Below are 9,558 nucleotides of genomic sequence, written 5' to 3'. Positions count from 1 at the left end.
TTGGAGACTAGGGAGTAGGGCAGATGCTTATCTAAAGGGGAGGCAGAATGAAAGGATTTCATACAGAGGCAGAGTGAAAAGATTTTATTAGAGTGGAGGTATGAAGCTCATTTAGACAACGGAGACATAGAGGGACAGTCACACAAGGCAGAAACACAGTCTTTGGAGGAGAAAATAGGGATTTCAGACAAGGTCGAGCTCAAGATATAGTAATAGAGACAGTTGCTAGTGGCTCATAACTAGAATCCTAGCTACGCAGGCAGCTGAAATCTGATAGTTACATATCAAAAGCCAACCTAAGCAGTAATGTCCAAGAGACTTATCGCCAATTTACCACATATGCAAAGAAAGAAAGAAAGAAAGAAAAGGAAAAGAAAAGTATGGAAAAAAGCTGGAAGAGGAGTAAGGACAGCATAGACCCTGAACTGAAGCCCCAGTACTGGCACACACGTGCACACACACAATGACCTTCTCCCATTCAGGAGGGGACAGCACGTGAGTCCTCTTCCCTGACTTGCCTTTGTCTCACCACAGTTCTGGAGAATGCTGCTGCTTACAAGCTAATACTTGTGCTTGCTGTAACCTTGATCATGCTGGCTGGCATTACTATTTTTGTTGGCGTGTTCCATTCATACAGGGAACCTTGTGGAATATCGGTCAGTACCTTCTACCCAGTCCCCAGCCTGACCTTGTACCTGCACTTAGCTTGACTCCTGCCCTTCTTATCCTTCAGCCTCCAAGTAAGGCACAAGTGTCATCTGGCTCTCCACCTGAACCTTCACCCTTCATCTGGTACCTGGTTTTGTGGACCCCCTTTGTGCCAATAGCCCAATAGTCAGGTGAGCACCCCATGGTTAAGGGCAGGAGAAAAGAGGCAGCATTCAGCAAGAATGCTTGTTCTTAGATATAGTGACATTAGTGGAACATTGTCAGGATGGAGCTGTGGGAAATAGAGGAAGGATGAAGCCAGGAATGGGGGGAGGGTTAGAAGACTAAGGGCAATTGTCTTAAGAAGGGACAGAGCAGATAGAGCACCAGCAAGCGTCTAAGATACTGGAAGAGGCAGAGAGGCTAGAGATGGAACTCAGTGGGAGAATGCTTTTCTAGCATGCATGACCCCTTGTGTCCCATCCCTAGTATTGCAAAATGGGATCGTTCTAGAGGGTGGATTCTTCAGGCAGATGAGGGAGAGCTATTGTGAAGAGAGGTGGAAGCATTTTCAAAATGGAGGATTCAAGAAACTGCTGGCTTGTAGGAGGAGTTTTAGGGCCAGGTGTAGTGGTTATACTTGTAATCACCTGCTATATGGGAGAATTTGGTAGAAGAATTTTGATGTGAATCTAGCCTAGATGAAATGCTTTTTTCTGGGCCAGGAGTTTGGCCTCGTAGTACAGTGCTTGCCTAGCATGCACGAAGACTCGGGTTCAATTCCTTGGTACCACATACACAGAAAAAATGCTGGAAATGGTGCTGTGGCTCCAGTGGTAGAGCTCTAGCCTTGAGAAAGCCCAAGGACAGTGCTCAGGCCGCAAGTTCAAGGCCCAGGACAGGTAAAAAAAGAAAAAAAGAAATGCATGTTTCTACCTGAAAATATACTGAAAGCAAAATGGGATTAGGGCATGCACAGCTCACATGATAGAGCTCCTTTCTCACAAATGTGGGGCCCTGAGCCAAAACAGTCAGATAAATACATTTTTAAAAGTAGGAGATGACAGACAACAACAAATGCTGGTGAGGATGTGGAGAAAGAGCAACCCTGCTGCATTGCTGGTGGGAATGTAAACTAGTACAACCACTCTAGAAGGCAGTTTGGAGGTTTTTCAAAAACCTAAACATAGATCTTCTGTATAACCCAGCCATACCACTCCTGGGCATCTACCCTGAGCATCATAATCCAGGTTATGATAAGGATATTACATCAAGCAGTACAAGAGCAATCACTCAATATGCATTTACTCAAGGTCATTAACATGAACTCGGAGATATAACTATAACTATATAGACATATACATATATGATAGATTATATATATTCTATAGACATATCGATATATAGATCACAAACTCTCAGCTCAATTTTAATTTTGTTCTTAAATTTATGTGCCAGTGATTGCACATAAAGATTCCATTCTTGAATACTTGTTTGTTAAACTTGACATTTGAAATATGATGTAAAAAATCAAGCCAGGCCCGTTGCCTCATACCTGTAATCCTAGATACCCAGGAGACTGAGATCTGAGCGGTTCAAAGCAAGCCCAGGCACAAAAGACCTTGTGACTCTTATGTCCAATTAATCACTAGAGAAGAAGGGCTGGGTAGAGAAGGCTCAAGGGATGGGGTGGTAGCCTTGAGCTGAAGAGCTCAGAGACAGTGCCCAGGCCCAGAGTTTAAGCTCCATGACCTACAAAAAAAATCATCAGGGCCGGGAGTTTGGCCTAGTGGTTAAAGTGCTTGCCTAGCATGCATGAAGACCCGGGTTCGATTCCTCGGTACCACATACATACAAAAAAAAAGCCTCAAGTGGTGCTGAGGCTCAAGTGGTAGAGCTCTAGCCTTGAGAAAGTCCAAGGACAGTGCTCAGGCCCTGAGCTCAAGCCCACGACTGGCAAAAAAAAAAAAATAATCACCACAAACACAGAAAAGGCCAGGGTGGTGCTGTGGCTCAAAAGGTAGTGTACTAGACTTGAGCACAGAGAGGCTCAGATTCAGTGCCCAGGCCTTAAGTTCAAGCCACATCACTGGCAAAAAAATCAATATTAATAAAAATTTTTTTTGTGGGTAATGGAGCTTGAACTCAGCCTGAACTTTGACCCTGAGCTCTTCAGCTCAAGGCTATGTCCCTACCCTTGAGTCAAGCCCCATTTTCTTTTTTTCTAGTGCTTAATTGGAGATAAGAGTCTCAGGCCCTTTTGTGCCAGGGCTGGCTTTGAACCTTGATTCTCAGATCTCAGCCTCCTGAGTAGCTAGGATCACAGGCATGAGCCACAGCTTTGGGCAATATAGTCTTTTAATAAAATAATATAAATAAACAATTCATTAAGAACACTGACTAGGCCGGGAGTTTGGCCTAGTGGTAGAATGCTTGCCTAGCATGCACGAAGACCTGAGTTCAACTCCTCGGTACCACATACATAGAAAAAAGCTGGAAGTGGTGCTGAGGTTCAAGTGGTAGAGCTGTAGCCTTGAGAAAGTACAAGGTCAATGCTCAGGCCCTGAGCTCAAGCCCAGGACTGGCAAAAAAAAAAAAAAACACTGACTAATGAGACTAAGGACAAAGGATGCACCAATGTAACACAAATGATCACAATATGTGGAAATGAATCTTACATTGTGGTAGTGTGGGGGTGAGAGAAAGTGGGAGAAAAACATGGAGGGGAGTAACAATTTTCAAGAAGAAATATACCCACTACATTATATATGTAACAGTAACCCCTCTATACATCACCCTGAACATATTTTTTTATTAAAGTAGGAGATGAAGGAAAGGAGGAGAGTCAGGAATGGATGGGACACTTTTGGCTTGTGGGGGTGAAATAGATTTCAGGAGCCTACTGAAACAGAGACTGGTGAGGAGTTTCTGACAGCCCCATCTTTTGCTCTTCTCTCCTGCAGGCCCTGTGTGTTGACATCCTCAGAATCCACCTCAGGAAAATCAGTCTGGGCCTCCTGCCTACTGAATGGACTAGAGATCAAAGCCACAGTTGTGAACAAAGACGTGGACTGTCTTAACCCAGTCTATGCCCGAGAGCATGAGTCTCTGTGTCGAGGGAAATGGGCCGTTTTCCTGAACCCTGTTTTTTTTTTTTTAATATTTCTCCATTACAATTTGATTTGATTTTTTTTTATTTTTTAAAATATATTTTTATTGTAATTATAAAAGGGTTACATGATATTTGCCAGATAGAAGGTGCATTAATTCACATACATTGATACCCTTTCACATGTCTTGGTACCCATTACCCTCCCCCCACCCCCCCTCTTGAACCCTTTCTATGGAGTGGTGACTCTAGTCTCAATCCCAACTCCAAACACCATGGGAAATGGAGAGGGAAGGTGGGACATCCGGGGTCCTTACCCAGCCCAGTCCCTACTCCACTTCCTGGCCCCAATGGCTACTCAAGATTTTTCTGAGGTTAAGAGAAAGAATAAAAATACCATTTGAAATGACTGGTCTCAGTCATCTCATCTTTGTTAAAGATTTCTTGGAGGCAGGGAGCTTGGCCTAGTGGTAGAGTGCTTGCCGAGCACGCACAAAGACCCGGGTTCAATTCCTCAGTACCACATATATAGGGAAAAAAAGCCAGAAGTGGTGCTGTGGCTCAAGTGGCAGATCACTGGCAAAAAATGTCTTGGAGAACTCTTTTCTACGGATAAGTAAAGGTAAACTGAGACCTCAAGAAGAGCTGTGTTCACTCATTTCTTTCCTGCAATGAGTTTGCACAATGACTGGGACTCTTTTAAGGGGTAGCTTGTAAAGCGAGCAATGAAAGTTCCAGATGTTGGAGATAGAGCATTAAATAAAGCAGACAGACTAGGAGCCAGCAGCTCCTGCCTGGAATAACAGCTACCCAGGAGCCTTGAGGACACTCACATCGAGGAGAGCAAATCCAAACCCGGACAGGAAGAGCCATGAGAGCCTCGTGTCCAAATAAGTCCTGACAAGTTTTAGGAAGGGCAGGCCATAAATTCAACTCCAGCAATGCCCACAATGAAGTGATTAAAAAGGAAAGGTGGAAATGAAAAGGATCCTTAAAGAGCTCATGTGGGGGTGGGGGACAGGGTAGAGTGGTAGAGTGCTTGCCTAGCATGCAGAAAGACCTGGATTCTATTCCTCAGTACCACATAAAAAGCCAGAAGTGGTACAGTGGCTCAAGTGGTAGAGCTGTAGCCTTGAGGAAACCCAAGGACAGTGCACAGGAGCTGAGTTCAAGCCCCAGGATTGGCACAAAAAAAAAGAGTCACAGTTATGAGAGTGAGAGGCCTTGAGTTCAAGCACTCATACTGTCACATAAAAAATAATGAAGCTAGGGGCCGGGAGTTTGGCCTAGTGGTTAAAGTGCTTGCCTAGCATGCATGAAGACTCGGGTTCGATTCCTTGGTACCACATATATAGAAAAAAGTCGGAAGTGGTGCTGAGGCTCAAGTGGTAGAGCTCTAGCCTTGAGAAAGTCCAAGGACAGTGCTCAGGCCCTGAGCTCAAGCCCAGGACTGGCAAAAAAAAATAATGAAGCTAGGCTTGATTGTAAACACCTGTAATTTCAGCCTCTCTGGATGCAAAGACAGGAAGATTGTGAGTTCAAGGTCAGCTAGGAAAGGCAATGAAACCCTGTCTCAAAAAAAATAAGAAAACACTGTGGGCATGACAATAGTAGAGCACTTGGCCAGCAATTTCAAGGTTCTGGGTTTAATCCCCAGTGCTGAAATGCAAGCAAAGAAAAACACATGAAGCTGGGAGCCAGTGGCTCAAACCTGTAATCCTAGCTACTCAGTAGGCTGAGATTTGAGGATCAAGGTTCAAAGCCAGCCCAGGAACCAAAGTCCATAAAACTCTTATCTCCAGTTAACCACTAGAAAACCAGGGTAGCCTTGATACTTGAGTTGGGAGCTGATTATTCTACACGCAGTGTTCATAAATTGTTTTCCTCAGGTTGACTTTGCCCATAATCCTCCTGATCTCAGCCTCCTGAGTACAGTAGGTTACATGCATGAGCCACTGATGCCCAGGGACTAAATGCCTTTCATTCTCTCTCTCTTCCTTTTTTGCTTTGTTTCTTTCTTTCTTTTCCTTTTCTCGTCTCAGCTAGCATTGAGCTGAAAAGCTTAGTGACAGTGCCCAGGCCCAAAGTTCATGCCCCATGACCATGACCAACAAAAAAGAAGCAAGCAAGCAAGCAAGCAAGCAAGCAAGCTAGTTAACACCCCAATTGGCCTATCTCCAAGGAATTTAGCCTAGTTGATTTTCATCGGTCTATTAGTATTAGGCAAATTCCCATCAATCAGCATCTGCTTGTCATAGAAACAGGGGATTTATTCTTCAGATCAAGACAATTTCGTGACAGAAAAGCTCCTTCCAATCTCAGGTGAACTTGTGCCTGACTGGAAGTATTGAGTGTTCACATAGCCAGGGCACTGAGGGGTGTACTTTGATTTTCTGGTTTCTAACCTGACTTTTAAATGGTGTGAAGCACTACACCTCAAAGCATGGGATCCCATTCCCAGAGAGCTGCTCCAAGGACAGATGATGACATCTAGAAGTAAGGGATTCCACAAGCCTTTAAGCCACCTTGATAGGGGTTCTACCCCAGCTCCCTACTCCTCAGCCCTAACCTCAGTTCCCTGCTTCCCACTGGCTGATCCCAGGCTTCTTTCTCTCTATGATCTGAACCCACATCCTGGCTCCAAGACCTGCATTCTCACTTGCAGACCTCACATGCACAGTCCAGACTCCTCCCCCAAATTCCACCCTAACTGCTGAGCCCTCCCCTCTAGCCTCTATCACTTCCCCAAGTCCAGGCTCCCAGGCCCCACACTTCCCACTTCTTACCCCTTCTCTGATTTCCTGAGCCCACAATCCCATTCCTTCCTGCCCACTTTCTAGGCATGCAGACTTATGAGCAGCTGGGACAGAGGACATTTGCGCCTGTGGGGAGGTAATGGTGGCCTTGTCTGCACAATATTGGGGTGAGCTGGGGAGTCAGTAGGGGAAAGCAGGTGGGTGAGGGTGAATTTCCCTAGCTGGGCTTGGGAGGCTGGAAGGAAGCAAAAGGAATCCTTCTACTTCCATACACTTCCAACAACAACAGTCTTGCTGTCACCTGTTCATTATCATACCTGAACCCCTGGTATTGGCCTTTTCCTACATTGAGTTACCCAATCCCCTGGCAGGCCTTCAGATCCCTGACTGTACTGTTAAATTCCATGTGTCCACCTGACTTTCAGGTATTATTAATATGATTTTTGTGTGTCCGTTCTGGGTTGTGAACTCTGGGTGTGTTGCTGTCCTTGCTCAAACTTGGTGCTCTATCACTTGATCCATAGCTCCATTTCCTAGTTTTGGTGATTATTTAGGAAAAGAGTTTCATAGACTTTCTTGTCCATGCTTTCTCTGAGCCATGATTCTTAGATTTCAGCCTCAAAATATTCTGGATGACAGTGGATTCCTAATAACCAGGTGCGTGATTTGTATTCTTGCGTGTGTGTGTGTGTGTGTGTGTGTGTGTGTGTGTGTGTACTCATCCAGTATCTGTGAACTCTAAACTTGACTCCGTCTGTTGTACTGGCTAGCCATGTGATTTGTGACACCTAGGTTCTGTATACTATCATTATAACTATATGTTTGTAATTCTTGTTCACTCAAACTTTCCTTATTCAGCATTTTCCGTGAGATTGATTTAGGTTTCATCAAGCTTTTGTGTGTGTTTGTGTGTATGGGGGTCACCTGGCTTGAACTCTGGTCCTGGGTGCTGGTCCTGAGCTCTTCAGATCAAGACTACCACCCTACCCTTGAGCCAAGCCCCACTTCCTGTTTTCTAGTGATTAATTGGAGACAAGAATCTCACATTTTTAGTGCCCAGGCTGACTTTGAACTGCAATCATCAGATCTATGCCTCCTGAGTAGGTAGGATTACAGGTATGAGCCACCACGCCAGGTTCAAGCTTTTGAACTTGTTTTTTGCCAATCCTGGGGTTAAGTCTCAGGTCATGAGCACTGTCTTTGGGCATTCCTCAAGGCTAGTGCTCCACTTCTGGCTTTTTCTGTGTATGTGGTACTGAGGAATCGAACCTGGGTGTTCATGCATGCTAGGCAAGCACTTTACCACTAGGTCACATTCTTGGCCCCAACCTTTTGAACTTTTTAGATCTCCAAATGCTTGCTTGATTACTCCAGTTGTGTGTGTGTGTGTGTGTGTGTGTGTGTGTGTGTGTGTGTGTGTGTGTGTGTGTGCGTGTGTGTGTGTGTGTGTGTGTGTGTGTGTGTGTGTGTTCAACTTCCTTCATCTCTGGTATTTGATGACTATTCTGACAAATCTCAAGTTGTACACATGTGATTTCTGATTTTAATGGACACATCTTCTGTATTGCAGTTAAAACTGTGTAATTTGGCTGCTGTTCCATGTGTTTGATTCTGGATCCATCATGTGGTTATTTGTGTCCATTAGAACATTGCCGTGACTGTTTCCACACATCTATCTACCCCTCTATGGCTTCACTTATTTATATTTGTTTACTGTGCCAGGGCCTCTTGCATGATAGGCATGCACTCTACCACTGAGCCACACACCAAAATCCTCCTTGTATTTTAATTTTTGTTTTGACTTTCAGAATCAAACTCAGTACCTGACACTGCGCTCCCTGGCTGGCACTCTACCACCTGAGCAATGCCACCAATCCCGAACTCCTTTTTTCTTTTTTTGGTCAGTCGGAGTACTTGAGATCTGGGCCTGGGCATTGTCCCTAAGCTCTTCAGCTCAAGGCTAGCACTCTATTCCTTGAGTCATAGCGCCACTTCCAGTTTTCTGATGGTTAATTGGAGATAAGAGTCTCATGGACTTTGTGCCAGCTTTGAACCATGATCCTCAGATCTCAGCCTCCTGAGTACCTAGAATGACAGATGTGAGCCTCTGGTGCCCGGCTCAAATTCCTTTTTTTTCTAAGATGAGGTTACACATGTAGCCAGTGTTGACCTTGGATTTACAATCCTTTCCCCTTACTGTCCCAACTGTTTTTTTCCCAGTCCTGGCTTGAACTGAGGGCCTGGGCACTCTCCTGAAGCTCTCTACTACCTGAGCCACAGCACGACTTCTGGCTTTTTCTGTGTATATAGTACCAAAGAATCAAGCCCAGGGTTTCATGTATGCTAGGGAAGCATTCTACCACTAGGCTACACTCTTGGCCCCTCAAATTAATCTCCTAAGAGTTGAGGTTAGAGAGTTCTACAAGCATGACCTCTATGCCAAGATCCCCTAACTGTTCTGGTACAAAACTGTCTGTGTCCAAAACTTACCTGAATCCAATCCTTGGATTTTGTATGGTATACATGTGTATGTCTGTTTTGTTATTCTGACTCTGGAGTATTTTCTCTATGGTTAACTGATATCCTGGTTTTTATTATCTTTGTGTATTATGTTAGATAATTGGTTTGATTCTGAAAACACCTCAAGACAAAGAATACATTATTATTATTATTATTATTATTAATTATGCCAATCCAATGTATCTCATTAGCGCAGTAGGTAGCGCGTCAGTCTCATAATTATGCCAATCCTGGGGACTGAACTCAGGGCCTGAGCACTGTCCTTGGGCTTTCCTCAAGGCTAGTGCTCTACCACTTGAGCAACAACACCACTTCTGGCTTTTCTACATATGTGATTCCAAGGAATCAAACCTGGGTCTTTCTGCATGCTAGGCTAGCACTCTACCACAAGGTCAAACTCCCAGCTCTATTACTATTATTATTAATTATTATTATTATTTTGCTGGTACTGGGGCTTGAACTCTAGGCTTTGATGCTGATTAAAACATGAGAAACTGGAGATAGGCCATTGTGTCTTTAATGGTC

General features: G+C 44.4%; 1 long non-coding RNA gene across 1 annotated transcript; it reads left to right on the top strand.

Moving 5' to 3' along the window:
• Positions 1 to 477: 477 nt before the first annotated feature.
• On the top strand, positions 478 to 3,940 carry LOC150040699 (uncharacterized). The gene is made up of 3 exons (XR_016533836.1): positions 478 to 656; positions 734 to 839; positions 3,612 to 3,940. It is a non-coding gene; the product is annotated as an uncharacterized LOC150040699 (long non-coding RNA).
• The last annotated feature ends 5,618 nt before the right edge of the window (positions 3,941 to 9,558 follow it).

The sequence above is a fragment of the Megascapheus bottae genome, chromosome X (genome assembly GCF_031878675.1).
Source record: "Megascapheus bottae isolate mThoBot1 chromosome X, mThoBot2.hap1, whole genome shotgun sequence".
NCBI lineage: Eukaryota > Metazoa > Chordata > Mammalia > Rodentia > Geomyidae > Megascapheus > Megascapheus bottae.
Note: the sequence above shows the minus strand (reverse complement) of the source record. Positions and strands in the feature narration are given on the sequence as shown.